The sequence below is a fragment of the Bufo bufo genome, chromosome 5, assembly GCF_905171765.1.
Source record: "Bufo bufo chromosome 5, aBufBuf1.1, whole genome shotgun sequence".
NCBI lineage: Eukaryota > Metazoa > Chordata > Amphibia > Anura > Bufonidae > Bufo > Bufo bufo.
Window position 1 is genome coordinate 182,806,405 of NC_053393.1, and position 20,479 is coordinate 182,826,883.

A 20,479-nucleotide genomic window follows, 5' to 3' on the forward strand; every position below is an offset into this window, starting at 1 on the left:
GAAATAGAAGTGGAAGCGTTAGTGTACACGGCGTCTATAGCATGCATAAAAGCACACGGGAAATTCTGGGATGAGAGAACTTGTTTCATGAAGGACCAGTTGACTCTGTCAAAGGCTTTTTCAGCATCTGTGCTGAGTAGGACCACCGGTAATGTTTTTTTTTTGGCATAGTGTAAGATATTCAGGACTCTAGCCGTATTGTCCTTACCTTCTCTGCCTTTGACAAAGCCCACTTAGTCCTTATGATTAAGCGAAGGGAGGATTTTCGCTAGTCTATTAGCTAGTAGCTTGGCAAGAAATTTTAGGTCGATGTTAAGGAGAGAGATGGGCCTGAAGTTTGGGCACTGAGTATGGTCTTTGCCTTCTTTCGGAATAAGGATGATGTGGGCTTTTGTCATATCAGCCGAAAGAGGCTTGTTCATTAGGGACGCATTGTACAGTAGGTGTTTCTGACATTGTGTTTTCAGCACGACAGCGTCGCGCTGATACTCGGCGACGTGGTGCCGAGATCTCGCACTCACTGGGATAGTGACAGCACATCCCAGCAAGCGCGTCATAGAAGCGACGGGAGATCCGACTTGGATTCCCGCCAATTCTACACGTGTGCGGAGTTTGTTATGAATCCTGAGGGGGAAGTCCCCGCCGGATTTTAAATAAAAATCCGGCCTGGGTCCCGCCCTCAGGAGCATACCGGGCCCTTAGGTCTGTTATGGGTTGTAAGGAGAGCCCCCCCTACGCCGAAAAAAACGGCGTAGGGGGTCCCCCTACAATCCATACCAGACCCGTATCCAAAGCACGCTACCCGGCCAGCCAGGAAGGGAGTGGGGACGAGCGAGCGCCCCCCCCCCCTCCTGAGCCGTACCAGGCTGCATGCCCTCAACATGGGGGGTTGGGTGCTCTGGGGCAGGGGGCGCACTGCGGCCCCCCCACCTCAGAGCACCCTGTCCCCATGTTGATGAGGACAGGGCCCCTTCCCGACAACCCTGGCCGTTGGTTGTCGGGGTATGCGGGCGGGAGGCTTAACGGAATCTGGGAGCCCCCTTTAATAAGGGGGCCCCCAGATACCGGCCCCCCACCCTAAGTGAATGAGTATGGGGTACATCGTACCCCTACCCATTCACCTGCAAGAAAAGTGGTAAAAACACAAATAAACCACACAGTGTATTAAAATATTTTATTTTTCTGCTCCGGAGGCCGCCCCCTGTCTTCTTTATTGGCTCTTTTACCAGGGGGGGGCTCTTCTTCTTCCGATATCCCGACGGGTCTTCTCCGCTATCCGGGGGGTCTTCTCAACTCTCCGGGGTTCTCCTTCTGTCTTCTCCTTCTGTCTTGTTGTCTCCTTCTGTCTTCTGTCTCCGGGGGGGGCTCTTCTTCTTCCGATATCCCGACGGGTCTTCTCCGCTATCCGGGGGGTCTTCTCAACTCTCCGGGGTTCTCCTTCTGTCTTCTCCTTCTGTCTTGTTGTCTCCTTCTGTCTTCTGTCTCCGGGGTTCTCCTTCTGTTTTCGCCTCTCTCTGTTGTTGACTCGGCGCACCCCGGTTCTTCGTCTCGCGAGACTCGGCGCACCCCGATTCTTCGTCTCGCGAGACGAAGAACCGGGGTGCGCCGAGTCAACAACAGAGAGAGGCGAAAACAAGAAGAGAAGACGAAGAATCGGGGTGCGCCGAGTCTCGCGAGACGAAGAACCGGGGTGCGCCGAGACAACAAGACAGAAGGAGAAGACAGAAGGAGAACCCCGGAGAGTTGAGAAGACCCCCCCGGATAGCGGAGAAGACCCGTCGGGATATCGGAAGAAGAAGAGCCCCCCCCGGAGACAGAAGACAGAAGGAGACAACAAGACAGAAGGAGAAGACAGAAGGAGAACCCCGGAGAGTTGAGAAGACCCCCCCGGATAGCGGAGAAGACCCGTCGGGATATCGGAAGAAGAAGAGCCCCCCCCGGAGACAGAAGACAGAAGGAGACAACAAGACAGAAGGAGAAGACAGAAGGAGAACCCCGGAGAGTTGAGAAGACCCCCCCGGATAGCGGAGAAGACAGAAGGAGAACCCCGGAGAGTTGAGAAGACCCCCCGGATAGCGGAGAAGACCCGTCGGGATATCGGAAGAAGAAGAGCCCCCCCCTGGTAAAAGAGCTAATAAAGAAGACAGGGGGCGGCCTCCGGAGCAGAAAAATAAAATATTTTAATACACTGTGTGGTTTATTTGTGTTTTTAACACTTTTCTTGCAGGTGAATGGGTAGGGGTACGATGTACCCCATACTCATTCACTTAGGGTGGGGGGCCGGTATCTGGGGGCCCCCTTATTAAAGGGGGCTCCCAGATTCCGTTAAGCCTCCCGCCCGCATACCCCGACAACCAACGGCCAGGGTTGTCGGGAAGGGGCCCTGTCCTCATCAACATGGGGACAGGGTGCTCTGAGGTGGGGGGGCCGCAGTGCGCCCCCTGCCCCAGAGCACCCAACCCCCCATGTTGAGGGCATGCAGCCTGGTACGGCTCAGGATGGGGGGGGGGCGCTCGCTCGTCCCCACTCCCTTCCTGGCTGGCCGGGTAGCGTGCTTTGGATACGGGTCTGGTATGGATTGTAGGGGGACCCCCTACGCCGTTTTTTTCGGCGTAGGGGGGGCTCTCCTTACAACCCATAACAGACCTAAGGGCCCGGTATGCTCCTGAGGGCGGGACCCAGGCCGGATTTTTATTTAAAATCCGGCGGGGACTTCCCCCTCAGGATTCATAACAAACGCCGCACACGTGTAGAATTGGCGGGAATCCAAGTCGGATCTCCCGTCGCTTCTATGACGGCTCTGTCTCCATCGCGGCAAGCCAGCTCGGCGCTGGCTCCCGCGATGGGGCTCGTATGTGCTCAATCTCGCCGAGAAATACAGCGAGATTGACACAAAATCGGGTTCACCTACTGTATATTGGAAGCAGATGTGGGACCAAAGTGTCGAGGAAGGCTAAATAGTAAGGGGTTGGGAGCCCATTTGGGCCAGGGCTTTTTCCTTTGGGCGACTTCCTTATGACTTCTATTAATTCATCTTTGGTGAATGGGACTTGGAGGGATGTTCTGACCTCTTCTGAAAGTTTTGGGAGTGGAAGATCCTTCAAAAAGGCATTGCATGGATTACTATGCAGAGTGATGTTTGTGGTTTGCTGAGGGGGGTCCAAATTGTATAAGGCCTCATAGTAGTTTCTAAATTGAGATGCAATTTTTAAGGGGTCGAAAATCCAGGATCCTGATGCATCTTTTAGTTTATGTACATAGTTATCTAGTTTTCTTTTTTTGATTCTCTGGGTGACAAATTTTAAAGCTTTATCACCGTGTGCAAATATCTTCTGTTGAGAGTGCAGATAATATTTAGCCGAGGCTGTGTTTAATACGTTTTTGAGAGATATTCTAAGTTTACTAAGTTCCTCTAGGTGTGTACTAAGAAGTGAGCTTTTATGTAAACCCTCTAGGTGTTTGATTTGTTTATATAATGAGTCCAGTTGTTTTTCCCTTTTCTTTTTAAGGTAAGAACTTAAGTTTATACATTGGCCCCTAATGAAAGCCTTGTGGGCATCCCAGAGAGTCTGAGGTGAGATATCTTGGGTGTTATTTAGGGTGAAATATTCCTCTAGTAAGAGTTGAAGTCGCTCTTTTGTCTCTGGGATACCCAATAGGGATTCATTCAGCCGCCAAGGTTTGTTGTAATTCCTTGGTTGAGGTGCCGACACAGATAAATAAGTCGGGGCATGGTCCGACCATAAGAAAGAACCTACGTCTGCTTCAGTACATAGCCCAATATGATTTTTGGTAATAAACAGGTAATCCAGACGTTGGTACGAATTGTGGGCATAGGAATAAAAGGTATATTCAGAAGCATCTGGGTGTAGCGTTCGCCATGTATCTATAAGGTGAGAATTCCATAGACAGGTTGTTAAGGAGCTAAGGGCTTTTTGGGAGTGCACTGACTTATGTGAGGAAGAATCTAAAAGGGGGTTTATTGCTACATTAAAGTCACCACCAAATAGGGTGATACCCTTTTGGAAGGGAATGGCTAAAGACAAAACCTTTTTGAGCCAAGTGGTTTGTTTAAAGTTAGGGGCATAAACGTTGATAAATGTGTATGACTGTGGTCCTATTTTCCCTTTAATCATTAAATATCTACCTTGAGGGTCTATAATCTGGCCGCTAAATAGAAAGGGGACACTTTTTTTAAAACCTATGCTCACCCCCTTCGAGTTAGAGGAGGGGGATCCACAGTGATACCAATGAGGATATTGAGAAAATGATAGGTTAGGGAATCTGTTTATCTTTAGATGAGTTTCTTGGAGGAATAAGACATTAGCTCTGTCTCTCCTCAACACCCCAAATATTTGGCGCCTCTTAGATGGCGAGTTAAAACCATGGACATTATATGATGCTATCCGTAAGTCCGCCATTGGGGGTGTGGAGGAGAGCCCGAGCCGTCTAAATAAGTAGGAGATGTATGAGGTAATGTCTGAAACAAGGTGAGAAATTTTACTGACCAGGTTGTAATGTATGAAGACTTAAGGTTGGTATGGTGCAGCTTGACTCTCTCTTGGATTTTTTCTTGCGATCTAAGAACATACGTTACAAAATAAACAACATAAATAACCCAAACAAAATAATAAACAGGATCAATGATCACCTTAAAGGGGGGAAAGAGGGGTCCACTCATTTAGGAACCTTCCCCTACCCTAATATAAAGTATCTGTTGGTAGGGGCTAACCTATGGATAGACAGCCCCCCTACAGGTACCCGACACTATGAGACTGAATAACACAAAAACCTAGAGGTTTAAGACTCACTCTACTTGGAAGTTATTCTGTATAATTAGCATGGATAATATATGGTAAAATGCCTGGGTTCTTTGTCTGCCACTAAAGGTGTCCTGGATAGGAAGGAGGAAAGGCGGGGGGGTTGTGGGGGTAATATGTGTATAATCCAACATTAAGCTAGGGGGGTGTGGGGAGGGGGTTAGGGAAGAGGGGTGATGGGGGTAGCGGCAGGAGATCTATAACAAATCTAAATCAGGCATTATTCCTGCGAACAATGGTTATGATCATACTAGGGAGATCTATAGTGATATAGAAAACTAGGGGTTAACATATGAAACGTTTGTTTGCCCTAATCAGGGCCTAGTAATGGACCTGAAAACCTATAGCTCTAATTAAATTAGTAGGATACTGTAAGGAAAATACATAAAACTCGCATTTTCAAAAATTTACTACCAGTCCCTTGGCAATCGGATGGATGTTACATCTTTGATCGGGAAACGCGATCTTTCCTTGAAAAGCAAATGACTCCCCGATTAGAAGTAGTCCGCGTTAATCCTCCTGGGTGTTAAAAGAGAGTTCTTCCTCTTCTGACGCTGTGCTTTGGGTGTTCTTCTGGTCTCGAATGGGGCTGAATATTGAATCATCGGGAGCGCTGCTAGATCTTGTATGCTGTCCCAATTATCGATCTTCAGTGGTTGTATCTCCAGATATTCGAACAGCGGGGCCAAATTAGCATGCGAGTGAATATTGTGCCTGCGACCATTTATGGCGAAGGAGAGACCAAACGGGAAGGTCCAGCGGTATGGAACTTTTTGAGCTCTGAGCCAGTCCGTCAAAGGTTTAAGGGTCTTCCGTTTCTTTAAGGTACTGGCGCAAGGTCTTGAAATATATATATATGGATGCCCCATTATAGCTGATTTCAGCGACATTACGGGACTTAAAGAGGACCGCTTCTTTATCTTGATAATTAAGGAAACGGCAAATTATATCCCTTGGCGGATCCAAAGCATTAGGTTGGGGCCTCAGAGCTCTGTGGGCCCTTTCAAGAATAATTTGCAACGGGTATTCCGGACCTAGAAGGTCAGTGCATATAGCCAAAATCGCAGACGGAATTTCTGAAGCAGTAACGGCTTCTGGAACTCCCCGAAACCGGAAATTGTTTCTCCGTCCGCGGTTTTCCTGATCTTCAAGTGCCGTATGTACCGCATTCATATGGTCTTGGCACTTCTTGAAGCTGTCTGTAGCCGCCAATTGCCAATCTTGCATGGAGGTTTGGGCCGTTTCCAGCGTCTCCACTCTGCCTCCGATGTGTCTCATCTCTTGTCTGAGGGAGGCCAATTCATGGGCGACTGGTTTAAGAGCTCTCGCCAACATCTTTTTCTGGAATTTCCTGGAGATCGGTAAGCTTTGAGAGCCTCTTGCTTCTTCATTATCGCTGTCAGCATCCGATGCCTCATGTTCGCTTGTGGCCGCCTCAGCTTGAGAAGCGGGCGCCATCTTGGATTCTCTAGCGGCGCATATCGCCGCAGCTTTCTTTATAAATTTTTCCATGTCACCTTCCCCTGACACGGTCTTTTGGTGGCGGGTAGCTTCCCCAGGTTTAGGGTTCCCGATTTTCACCATGATTCGTCGAGTATGCTAGCGTAGGCTATATAGGGAGAGTCTCAATATAGCAGAGCTCAAGCACTTGCGACCATTCCCTTCCGGCGCTAGCTCCGCCCCCCTCAAGGCAGCTGCCTCTTGAGCCATGCTGGCCACTGCCCCGGGTGTCAGGCTGTCAGCTACACAGTGGGGTGCTGCCATGCCATGCCTGCCTGCCGACACTCCAGGCAGCGAACTGTGAGAGCTGTGATTCTCTTAGGAGAAAGTACCTTAGATGACATCATCACCATGTGACCAGTAACCTAGCAATATTACTGGTCACATGGCTATGAGGTCACAAAGGTCCCGTCTACCAGGAATGTTGCTGCAGGAGAAGTTTTCCTAAACTGTGGAGCTTTTTTTGTGAAGATTACATCAGGAAAAGGTGACAGGGGCTGTTATGCTAATATACTGTAAGCTACTGTATATTTTGGGGTGCTATAATGCTCTACTGTACATTTTAGGGTGCTGTATACTGTATACTGTGAGGTGCTGTATATTGTGGAGTGCTCTACTGCTCTACTGTATACTGTGGGGGGCTGCATACTGTGGGGAGCTGTATATTGTGGGGTGCTGTATATTGTGGGGTGCTGTATACTGTGGGGTGCTATATACTGTATACTGTGAGGTACTGTATAGTTTGGAGTGCTGTATACTGTATACTGTGAGGTGCTGTATATTGTGAGGTGATGTATATTGTGGGGTGCTATACTGCTCTACTATATACTGTGGGGTGTTGTATACTGTATAGTGTGGGGTGCTGTATCCTGTGGGGTGCTGTATACTGCAGTGTGCTATACTGATCTACTGTATACTGTGGGGTGCTGTATACTGTGGGGTGCTATACTGCTCTACTATATACTGTGGGGTGCTGTATGCTGTATAGTATGGGGTGCTATACTGCATACTGTGGGGTGCTGTATACTATAGGGTGCTATACTGCATACTGTGGGGTGCTGTATACTATAGGGTGCTAAACTTCTTGGATACTGTGGGGTGCTGTATACTATAGGGTACTATACTGCATACTGTGGGGTGTTGTATACTATAGGGTGCTATACTGTGGGGTGCTTGGGTGCACTGTAACAGTAGGGTGAGCCGAGCCCCGGTCTCCTTCCTGAACTGCGGAGCGGTGCCCACTTCCAGCCCTGTGCCCAGCTCCCCAGAGCACTGATCCTGAGCCGCTGGAGTCATCAGAACTGGAAGTATTTACAGTCATTCACTGTACTCTACCAGGTGTGTGGATTTTTTTTTTGGGTATTGGGTTGTGGTGGAGGGCGTGATTGCATGCTAGGGTGTGGGAAGGCGGTATTCAGGGGGCCCAGGTAAATTTTTGCCCAGGGTCCAATCAATATTAAAGACGGCCCTGGTCATGGGTATCAGTAACTTTCATATCAGGCCACAGTGCCGGGAAACCCGGGAAGTCTCTCCCAATTCTAAGTTCATAATGTAAATTGGTAGCGACGGCCACCTCATGACTCCACCTGCCGGCCACTGCGGACAGAGACACCAGGGCGGTGGGATAGTCCTTTAAGTCTCCATGGGCACCAGGGCAGCTCTTACCAGGAAAACCAGACTCCCAGAGTTCAGCAGAGCCACCGCCAGAGTGTCTCCCACTTCCACCTGGCACAGGTGGCTATTGTCTATAGTCTCGGGGGTACCTGTTGCACACAGCTTCCTGGCATACAATGAGTGGCAGTAGCCATAGTTAATATCCATGGGTTCTCCCTGTTGGGGACAGTTGGCCCTTATGTGGCCAGGCTCCTGACACTGCCAGCAGACCATCTGTGCTTGATCTGCAGGAAGTACAATCCGGGCAGGTTTTCCTGGCACCAGCCACCGGGTCTGGGGTGGAGATTTCCAGGGTTTGACTGCCACCCTCCCAAAAGAACCCCCCTGTAGATTCCTAGTAGCCTCATAGCGCTCCACCAGGTCGACCATCTCAAGGGCATTACCAGGAGACACATGGCCGATCCAGTGCTGGAGAGGGTATGGTAAAGCCCTCCAGAAGACATCAGCCAACAGACTATCCAGCATAGCATGTAATCGGCCACTTGATCATCCAGTAAGTCGAAAAACACCTTCTGGGGTCCAGATGCCAGGAACGGAGCGACGACCTCAGTCCATTGATCTCAGGGTAGCTTCTCCCTCACGGCCACCTTTTCGAACACCGCCAGATAGGTCTCAACGTCGTCCAAGGGGGTCATCTTTGGGATCGCTGCACGGACCGCTTTCTGGGCATCGTGAACGTTCTGGGACGCTCCTTCCACTTGTAAAGCTATCACATGCTGCAACAGCAGCTGGCTGGTTTCCTGCTGCTGCTTATTAGCCTACCGCTGCTGCAAATTAGCCTCCATGAGGGCTTTCACGACAGCTTCCATTTTGTTCAGCGACACGGGTTGTAATCTCGCTGGTTCGATGTAAGACATGCAACTGTGCCCGGAAAAACAAAACATTTTTAGTCATCAGGTCAGCCTCACTGCGCTTGCCCGCATCCTCCACCAATAGTGGGTATTTGTTCTGTTAGGCAGGGTAAGCGGATGCAGTAGAGAGGCAAAAAAAAAAATGTTTGTAAAGCAAAACTTCAGTGTTTATTCACACATAAGGCCAAAACAAAACAACACTTTTCAATCTTGGTGTTAGTTCACACAATGGAAAGTCTACAGAACAAAAAAATCAACTTGTTTGCAGTTTTATCTCCAGTGGTCAACAGCCGGCTTTAGGGGGCCTGTTTCCCAGCATGCGGCTCTCAGCCCTCCAGCATGGCACAAAGTCTCAGATCCCAAACACAGAGACTGACAGTGCTCCAATGTCAGAAAGGAATAATCCACACCCAGCTGACATTGCTGGCTGGGTTTGATATAGGCCAGTCAAGACCCGGCCTGGAACGTGGGGAGTAGTCACCCACCCAGCACTTTTGACTACCAGTAAGAGCCGTCCCGGATCAGCTATACAGCCATACTACTGTACAATAGCAAAAGTGTCAATCAGCACTATCTGCTGCTGACACCTGAAATTACCGGCTCTTACTTCACCTGAAATTACCGACTCTTACTTCACCAAGGCCAGGAACCTCGGTGACACATACCTTCCGTTAACGACGGACCCTTGCTCTTTCCTACTATATATATATAGTGAAGGCTGTGTACAGCCTGTAATTGTGGGAGGAGCTCCCTCCCCTACTTATACTCAGCGGTCGGGAGGCAGAGGGCGCTCGTTTCCTGTGCTTCTGTTCCTAGCTTGGCAGACGATTGTGACGTCACTTCCGGTTTCGACGACTTCCGGTTTGGTCCCTGCAGAGTGCGGTGCTCGCGGTAAGTGAGATCTTCGGCGCTTCCATCCTGCCTCCACCTCCCCGTAGCTACCGGGCGCTTCACCTCCGGCCGGTCGCACTCTGCAGCCTGGGGGGCCCTCCAAGCACCGGATGGTCGGTTCCCATCAAGCGTCCAGGCAGCTTCCCCTCCAGGCAACCTGGCGCTCAGCCAGGCCGGGTTAGCCCGCAGGTTATCGCGGCCGGCAGATGGGTCCTACCTTCCTAGGGGTGGGGTCTCAGCAGCCCAATATATATATATATATATATATATATATATATATATAAACGAGAGGGCTTCAAATGGACTTCATAGGAATGTGAAAAGGTGAGGAATAGGTTTTATGAGGATCCAAAAGGAGAGGCTATAGGGAAACTGGGAACTGCAATAAAGCAAATACCTTAAGTTTAAACAAGCTTGTTTTCAAGAGGTGTATGCAGCTGTGCTGTGTGTGCATGTCAGCTACATAGCAAAGCTGCATGCAACGGTGCTGTCTGTATGTATTTACTGACCTTAACCCCTACACTTAAAAAAAAAAAAACACGTGGCATTCTTCCTTTGCTACCAAATTTGCTCAGACACTGCTCAACATTGCAACATGGGTCCCTGATTCGCTCGGGTCTATTGTTTTGTCTATGCCACTCAGGGTTGTTTCCGCATGGGGTCGGGTGGATCCCATTTCTTCAGGTCAAGTATTGGTCATGTTGTTACACGATTTGCCCAGATCCTGTTGGTGCGATATCATATTGAGTCCTGCATCAGGTTCATGTGGTCACCTGATTCGCTCAGGTTTAGGTGATTGCCTGAACCGCACGGGTTCATGCAGTTGCCTGAGTCATTCAGGTCTTATGCTCTTGCCTGGGTCGCTCGGGTTCCATGCATGGCCTGAGTAGCTCAGGTTCTCTGTAATTGCCTGCATCGCTCAGGGTCTGTGCAATTGCCTGATTCGCTCAGGTTTTATGTATTTGCCTGTTTTACTCAGGTTCATGCATTGGCCTGGATCGTTCAGGTTTAATGCATTTGACTGAATCGCTCAGGTTTCATGTTTTTTTCCCAGAATCGCTCAGGTTTTATGTATTTCCCTGAATCACTCAGGTTTTATGTATTTTCCTGAATCGCTCAGGTTTTATGTATTTCCCTGAATCGCTCAGGTTTTATGTATTTCCCCGAATCGCTCAGGTTTTATGTATTTCCCTGAATTGCTCAAGTTTTATGTATGTGCCGGAATCCCTCAGGTTTTATGTATTTGCCTGAATCGCTCAGGTTTTAGGTATTTGCCTGAATTGCTCAGGTTTTAGGTATGTGCCAGAATCCCTCAGGTTTTATGTATTTGCCTGAATCGCTCAGGTTTTATGTATTTGCCTGAATCACTCAGGTTTTAGGTATTTGCCTGATTCGCTCAGGTTTCTTGTATTTGCCCTTTTCTCTCAGAGTGTAGGTAAGGGCCGGATCCGCTCAGGTTTGAGGTAATGCCCGACTCACCCAGGTGTCTGTCATTCTCCATGCAAGGTGTATGTAATTGCCTGAATCGCTCAGGATTCAATATATTTGCCTGAATTTTCTCAGGATTCAATGTATTTGCCTGAACCGCTCAGGATTCGTTGTATTTGCCTGAATCAATCAGGTTCTATGTATTTGACTGGCACTCTGTATGTGTGGTGATGGAATAAATATAATCAATAATAATGATAAAAGTGATCACAATTTAATTCATAAACAAGATACAATAAAATGCATAATAAAACATATATGAACGCTAAAATGGGAAATAGCAGCACTGATGTAGTAGTTGGTATGTAAATTTATGATATGAAGTTCATATATGCCAACGACCAAACGTGATTAGGTATAGTGATTTGTCCTTTCAATCACAAAATTTGTTAGGTGCAAAAGAACGCAATGAGAGCGTAAGGTCTGATGACTGTGCAGTTTAGGCAAAAAGTTCAACACAGGTATGTTGTCTCCTGAATAGCGGTAAATTGCAGTCACTGTAATGCAGTACTCCTAAGGTAAGGGAGGTATCGGGTCTTACCTTGAGCCGACTGAAATGGAAAGCAAAGACACTCACGTGTGTGGTGCGACTGATCCCGCACTTGGAAAGTAACGCCGAAGCAATGCGGTCTGTAGCGTGCTGCTTGCTTGACCGTCTGTATCGCAGAGTGTACTGCGTCCCACGTGATCTGTGACGTCTCCGGTCTGGGACTTCTGGCAAAGTATCGCGAGATCTGATGTGCGGCAGTCAGAATAGCGAGAGCTATGCTCGGCAAGTCCTGGGAGGAGTTTTTTTCACTGGAGCGCTCCAGTTATTGCAATAAGCTATTCACAGATTCTTTTCTTATCTGTATATCCGGAAAAGGCCTTAGTTCCAATGGGAGTGTATCAGCTGGTTACGCCAGACGCGTTTCGGGGACCTCTTCCCCTTCCTCAGTATTTGCCTGAAACGCTCAGGGATTTTTTCAGCAGTGTCCAGTTGGTTCTTGTTTACCCGGTTCGTGTTCCGCATGTTTGAATTCCTGATTCGCTCGGGTCTTTTTTCATGCAGAGCAGCATCGGTCCCTGATTCTTTCAGATCGGGGTCATCCATCAATTGGCCATGGCACCCAGGCTGCATTCTGGTCTCCGTTGCTTCAATCCGGTGCCACCAGGTCACACTCCTCTCCGGGTCTCGTGTCAACGCAAGCTTGTTTGTTCATATAAACAGGGCCTCAGGCCTCCGAAATTCCGGTCCAACCTCAGTCGTGTCGCAGTGCTCCTCCGTGTCCGGTCACTCCACGGTGCCAGGTTCCAGGTAAGGTCAAAACCGAGTGGCGTCATCGCGTTCCTCCGCTGCGCAGGGCTTTCCCTTATTCATCACGAGCTTCCATTCCTAGGTCTCCGGTGTCGTCTGAGAATTAGTCAGTGCTGACTGTTTGTTCGGGTAGGTTTGCAATTCTTTCTATGCCACGTTTGTTCCTGTTCCCTCACCGCTCTCGCCCGGTCACCCTGCCACCGCTCGTTAAAAAAAAAAAAAAAGAAATGGGGGGAGTCTTTAAAATTACTTGAATATATGCTTACCTCTTTCCCATGCAGACTAAAGATGTCCCAAGCTTCAGAGGCGGATGACAACGTGTCCTGACCCGTGTTGGGACGCGCCAGTAACCCGTCCCTTCGTAGCTGGACAATTCCTAAACTCATTGCGGAGCTTAATAGGAGAGGAATCCATCATCCCGCATCAGCAAGGAAGGCGGAACTCTATCATCTCCTGATGACGGAGCCAGAGGGTTCAAACGACCAGCCCTCTCTCTCCTCCATTCTGCTGTCTCTGCTGTAGTTGCAGTCCACCATCGGCAGTCTGGCCGGTTCGGTGGCAAATATTCAAGCCAGAATGGGGGAATTTGAGTCCCGGCCTCCGGTGGTGCCAGCATCTCCAGCTCCACCACCCATTCCCTCCACGTCTCAGGACGCGGCTCCAGGTACGGTCTGTGCCAGCCCTCAGATCGATCCCTCGCATTTTATCCCGGAGAACTTAAAAAGGGATATTCTAGCGGGGAAAGATGTCAACCTGGCATCTATTCTCATTGCGTCCCAGGACGTTTCTGAGAACAAGATAATTAATTGTGGGGAGGTGTCGGTTGTTCTCAGGGCCAAGGATGCCCGCTTGAACCGTAAACTATCTATCCCTGAATTTGTACTGGCTTTCAGCCTCTACAGAGACACCATCTGCTCTGTCCAGCCGCACAGACGTGAGGAACTGGACTCTTACTTGTACCGTATTACCGACTTAGGGTACAAGTACGGTGGCACTAACTTCTATGACTATCACAGGTCATTCTCGGCCAAGTTTCAGTTCAGTTCAGCCGCAGCCCTCGCCCAGTTTCAGTTCATTACTGATTGGGCGAACCTTGACATGGAGCTCTTCTGTCGACATTTCGCCGGTTTAAGGGCTCCTACTTGTGCGGCTTGCCAGTCAATCCAGCATACCGCAGACTGGTGCCCCAACCCTCCAACCCCGGCCCGGGAGGGTTCCCTTCCAGGTCCCTCCAGCGCCCAGCGGTTCCAGGCCTCAACCGATAAACTGGGTAGACCTATCACTTATTTGGGACAGAGTCAAGTCTGTAACAATTTCTATTCAGGGGGTTGCGGGTTTAACAGTTGTAGAGCTTTGCATATCTGCTCTCTCTGTTTTAGGGCCCATCCTCGCCCTAGCTGCCCGAAAAGGCAGCACAAGAACCTATGACTAGCCAACATCAACATCGAGCTCTTGGGCGTTCTATTGCGGGACCATCCTGACTGCCAGTTGTCCCAGTTCCTTCTCTCCGTATTCGAGAGGGGTTTCCACACGGGTTTCATTGCCCTCCCTCAAGTTTCCTGGGAAGGAAGGAACTTGCTGTCGGCTACTCAGGAGCCGGTGGCAGTAGATACCCTGTTGCAGGCGGAAGTCCGGAAGGGGTTCCTGCTGGGCCCGTTCCGGTCTATCCCCTTCGCGACTTGGAGGGTGAATCCGATTGGCCTGGTTACCAAGCAGTCCTCCAATAAAAGGTGATTAATCAACGATTTGTCTGCTTCTCACATGTCTCCAATTCCCAGTTTGAATTCTTTAATTCCATCAAAAGAATTCTCCATGAGGTACTCGTCCATCGATGAGGCCATCCAGTATATCTTGCTGGCTGGGGAAGGGGCTTGGTTGGCCAAGGCTGACATAGCGGACGCTTTTAAGTTGCTCCATATCGTTCCCCAGCTATGGAAATATTATGGCTTGCATTGGACGGGCGGGTATTACTTTGCCAACCGGCTCACCTTCGGATCTAAGAGCAGCCCGTGGCTGTTTGATAGATTCGCATGCGCATTGCATTGGATCCTGGTTCATCACGGGGGTTTGGACATGGTCATCCATTATCTCGACGATTTCCTGATCGTCGAGAGCCCCCAGGGTGGCCCCACGGGCTTGGCAAGTTTGCTCCAGCTATTCGCCAGGCTTGAGGTTCCCATGGCGGCAGCTAAGACTGAGAGCCCGACACCAGGGTTACTTTCTTGGGCATCATCCTCGATTCTGTCCGCATGGAGGCCAGCCTCCTCAGGGCGAAGCTTGCTAAGATCCAGTCTCCTCCGCGGCTTTGTCCAGGGTCCTGTCTAAGCGGGAGCTCCAGTCCCTGTTAGGTTCCCTAAACTTTGCCTTCAGGATCATGCCCCAGGGCAGATCTTTCACTTCTCGGCTCCTCAGTCTCCTTCCTTCAGCTCCGGATCAGGTTTCCACCGTCCAACTGGACAGGCATGCCATGGCGGACCTCCAGATGTAGCAATCATTCCTTGCCAGGTGGAACGGCATTTCCCTGTTTGTACCTCCCGCGGGTTCGCAGCCATATTTCATCCCCACTGGTTGGTTGGCAGTTGGCCAGTGGAATTCATATCAGATGCCGGTTCCCTGAAGTCATCCCCGTTATTGTAGCTATACCCGATAGTGGCAGCCGCCCAAGTTTGGGGTTCACTCTGGGCCAACAAGTCGGTGATTTTCATGACAGACAGCCAGGTGTTGGTAAACGTCATCATGAAAGGGAGAGCAAAGTCTCAGAAAATCATGTCACTCCTGCGTAAGTTAGTTTGGCTGTCCTTGCAGTTTAATTTTCATGTCTTCGCATTTCATATCCAGGGGGCAAAGAATGTCGCGGCCGATGCCTTATCCCGCTTTAACTACGCCATCTTTTTTCAGGAACTTCCAGAGGTAGACCCCGTCAGTACTCCAGCTCCGCCATTCAGCTCCCTCCTGTTGGACTAGGGTCCCTGGTAGCCTCCGCACGGATTTTAGTCCAGCATTCTTTAGCCGCCAATACCGCCAGGAACTATGATGCCGGGTTCAAGTTCTTTTGTCAGTTTGTAGACACCCATCCTCAGGGGGATTTGGACGAAGACACTTTCCTCATGGCATTTATAGCTCTTTGTCATTCTCACCGCCACCTATCGTTCAATACTATCAAGCTGTATCTGGCAGGTATCCAGCACCATCGGATGCTCAGTGACCCCTCTGGCAAGTCCATTTTGGCTAATCAGGCCATTAAGGCTACTCTCAGGGGTATTCAGAAGGATAGCACAGGGGTTCAGGTTCGCCTCTTCTGTCCCTCGCTCAGCTCCTACGACAAATAGTGAAGGCTGTATAAAGCCTGTAATTGTGGGAGGAGCTCCCTCCCCTACTTATACTCAGCGGTCGGGAGGCAGAGGGCGCCCGTTTCCTGTGCCCCTCCCTCCCATCCCCTTTTCTCATCTATCCCTCCTTGGGTGGCCCACATATTTAGGCCTTACCTCGTCTCTGGCTCCAGGCACACTCCAGCCAGATAGGTCGGGGCAGTAAGTAGGCATGCCTCTTCTGTCCCTCGCTCAGCTCCTACCACAAATATATACAGGGAGTGCAGAATTATTAGGCAAGTTGTATTTTTGAGGATTAATTTTATTATTGAACAACAACCATGTTCTCAATGAACCCAAAAAACTCATTAATATCAAAGCTGAATATTTTTGGAAGTAGTTTTTAGTTTGTTTTTAGTTTTAGCTATTTTAGGGGGATATCTGTGTGTGCAGGTGACTATTACTGTGCATAATTATTAGGCAACTTAACAAAAAACAAATATATACCCATTTCAATTATTTATTTTTACCAGTGAAACCAATATAACATCTCAACATTCACAAATATACATTTCTGACATTCAAAAACAAAACAAAAACAAATCAGTGACCAATATAGCCACCTTTCTTTGCAAGGACACTCAAAAGCCTGCCATCCATGGATTCTGTCAGTGTTTTGATCTGTTCACGATCAACATTGCGTGCAGCAGCAACCACAGCCTCTCAGACACTGTTCAGAGAGGTGTACTGTTTTCCCTCCTTGTAAATCTCACATTTGATGATGGACCACAGGTTCTCAATGGGGTTCAGATCAGGTGAACAAGGAGGCCATGTCATTAGATTTTCTTCTTTTATACCCTTTCTTGCCAGCCACGCTGTGGAGTACTTGGACGCGTGTGATGGAGCATTGTCCTGCATGAAAATCATGTTTTTCTTGAAGGATGCAGACTTCTTCCTGTACCACTGCTTGAAGAAGGTGTCTTCCAGAAACTGGCAGTAGGACTGGGAGTTGAGCTTGACTCCATCCTCAACCCGAAAAGGCCCCACAAGCTCATCTTTGATGATACCAGCCCAAACCAGTACTCCACCTCCACCTTGCTGGCGTCTGAGTCGGACTGGAGCTCTCTGCCCTTTACCAATCCAGCCACGGGCCCATCCATCTGGCCCATCAAGACTCACTCTCATTTCATCAGTCCATAAAACCTTAGAAAAATCAGTCTTGAGATATTTCTTGGCCCAGTCTTGACGTTTCAGCTTGTGTGTCTTGTTCAGTGGTGGTCGTCTTTCAGCCTTTCTTACCTTTGCCATGTCTCTGAGTATTCCACACCTTGTGCTTTTGGGCACTCCAGTGATGTTGCAGCTCTGAAATATGGCCAAACTGGTGGCAAGTGGCATCTTGGCAGCTGCACGCTTGACTTTTCTCAGTTCATGGGCAGTTATTTTGCGCCTTGGTTTTTCCACACGCTTCTTGCGACCCTGTTGACTATTTTGAATGAAACGCTTGATTGTTCGATGATCACGCTTCAGAAGCTTTGCAATTTTAAGAGTGCTGCATCCCTCTGCAAGATATCTCACTATTTTTGACTTTTCTGAGCCTGTCAAGTCCTTCTTTTGACCCATTTTGCCAAAGGAAAGGAAGTTGCCTAATAATTATGCACACCTAATATAGGGTGTTGATGTCATTAGACCACACCCATTCTCATTACAGAGATGCACATTAATTGGTAGTAGGCTTTCGAGCCTATACAGCTTGGAGTAAGACAACATGCATAAAGAGGATGATGTGGTCAAAATACTCATTTGCCTAATAATTCTGCACGCAGTGTATATATTTATATATATATATATATATATATATATATATATATGTAAATAGAAAACCGAACAGCACTCCTGGAATCCACAGAAAATGTTTTTCTTCATTCACCCATATGATGCAACATTTCGTCTCTGAACTAGTCTTTCTCAGAGAAGGCTCTAGTTCAGAGCCGAAACGTTGCATCACATGGGTGAGTAAATAAAAACCTTTTCTGTGGATTCCAGGAGTGCTGTTCGTTTTTCTATTTATATACCAAGGGGTAAGCAGCTCATTCCCCAGTGAACGTGCACCCGACCTTTCTAACTATTTTTTGTCAGTGCCGCCATTCTTCTATACTATATATATATGTATATATATAAACAGTTCCCATAACGGACTTTACAAAAGGTCTATGGCAGCTATACCTTAGATAGATTAACACTGTTTTCTGCTTTCCATGTCTGTCTCAGCCAGCTCGCAGGTGGAGACTAGTGATGAGCGGCAGGGGCAATATTCGAATTTGCAATATTTCGTAAATATTTGGGTGAATATTCGTCATAAATTAGTGAATTCAAGAATTTGCCATTATTTTCTTGATTGCAAAAATCGGTATTGTAATATGCGCATATTGCGCGCTCAATACAGGCGTCAGTCCCTTTTGCTACATTTTTTAAGCTGCTAGAAGTTTTCTGAGACTGGAGAAAATGGTTGTGTAACGGTCGCGTACACACACACACAGGGGGGAGGGAAGTGACCACTGCGCTCCACCCTTACCCCTGGCCCTGCCTACTTGCCTCGCGAGTCCTAATGACAGGGGACAACTGGACGGCAATCCCTAACTTGGAGTAAGTGCAGGGATGACAGACAGACAAACAACAGGACGTGAACGGACCGAGTCAATACCAGGAAAGCTGCAAAGTACAAATGGAGCAAGCAGAGAATTGTCTGGAGAAGCCGGGGTCATAAATACCAGGAGAGCAGAGAAGTACAAAAGGAGTCCTAAGAGAGTAGTCAGGTGGGAGCCGAGGTCACAATACCAGGACGGATGCGCAGTACAGGAGGATCAGGCAAAAGGATGGTCAAGGAACAGGATCAGGTAAGTATTCAGCAGTCCAACAAATACCAGGAACCTAGAAATTAACAGGCAACCTGTAGCCAGCAGGCTGCCTGTATTTATAGTGGGGAGTGAGGGTCATGTGACGTGGCCAGCATCACATGACCGACAGACCAACCAGTCGAGCACCGAGTGATCAGCTCGGCGCTCAAGGCAGACTTAGGAGCAAGGAGCCACCCAGCTAGTAAAGCCGCCCTGGGAATGAGGTCAAACACAGAACCTCATTCCAAAAGCTAAGCAACAGTTCTGCGGGCAATGGGGGACCGAGTGCACCTTCGGAACCCCGTGACAGTACCCCCCCTTTTACGAGGGGCCACCGGACCCAAGACTTCAGGCGATGGCTTTTCAGGGTGTTCTAAATGAAATTTACGAACAAGTCTAGGAGCATGAACCTCCCTGGCAGGTACCCAAGATCTCTCTTCAGGTCCATACCCCTTCCAGTGAATCAGGTACTGCAAGGAATTACGCACCTTCCTGACATCCACTATTTTAGACACCACATACTCGACAGCATCATTAACAAGAACTGGCGGAGGCGAGGCTTTTGATGGTACTACCGGTTCAAAATATTTTTTAAGCAGAGATTTATGGAACACATTATGAATGTGGAATGACTCAGGCAGCTCCAACCTAAAAGATACCGGGTTAATCACTTCCGTGATCTTATATGGTCCAATAAAACGAGGAGCAAATTTTTTAGAAGTTACCTTGAGAGATAAATTCTTGGAGGACAACCATACTTTATCCCCAACCTGAAAGTTTACCCCCCTTGAACGTCTCCTATCGGCCTTGAGTTTTTGAGAACATTGAGCCTTTTCTAGGTTCGATTGAACCCGGGCCCAAACTGTGCACAGTTCGGAGGAGAGTTTATCAGCTTCAGGGTTAGAGGAGGAGACGGACGACCCAGAATGAAAACGGGGATGAAAACCATGGTTACAAAAGAAAGGGGAGACCCCAGCAGAAGAATTGACACGGTTATTCAGAGCAAATTCAGCCAACGGAAGGAATTTGACCCATAATTGCTGGTCATCAGCAACATACAACCTCAGGAATTGTTCCACAGACTGATTAAGGCGTTCAGTCTGCCCATTACTCTCAGGATGGTAGGCGGAAGAAAAAGACAACGAAATTTTACATCTTTGACAGAAGGCCCTCCAGAATTTGGACACAAACTGCACACCCCTGTCCGAAACAATATTTTCCGGGATACCATGCAATCGAACAATTTTTTTCACAAAAATAGACGCCAGGGTTTTGGCATTCGGGAGTTTAGACAGGGGAATGAAATGGACCATCTTGCTAAACCTATCCACCACTACCCACACTACAGTCTTACCCTCCGCCAGCGGTAGGTCAGTTATAAAGTCCATCGAGATATGGGACCAGGGTCTACTGGGAATGGGTAGGGGTCGTAGGTTACCAGCAGGGCGAGTCCTAGGTGTCTTGGACCTGGCACAAACCTCACAGGCTGACACATAGGACTTGACATCCCTAGTTAGTGTGGGCCACCAATAAGATCTAGAAACCAGATCCTTAGTGCCCTCAACACCCGGATGTCCACAAAAGGCAGAATCGTGACACTCACCCAACAGCTGGAGACGAAATTGTACGGGAACAAACAACTTATCTGTTGGGGTGGATACCGGTGCCAGATGTTGTATCGACCTAATGCGAGCCGAGATATCCTGGGTAAGAGCTGCTAAGAAGATTTTTGCTGGTAGGATGGATTCAGGTGGTA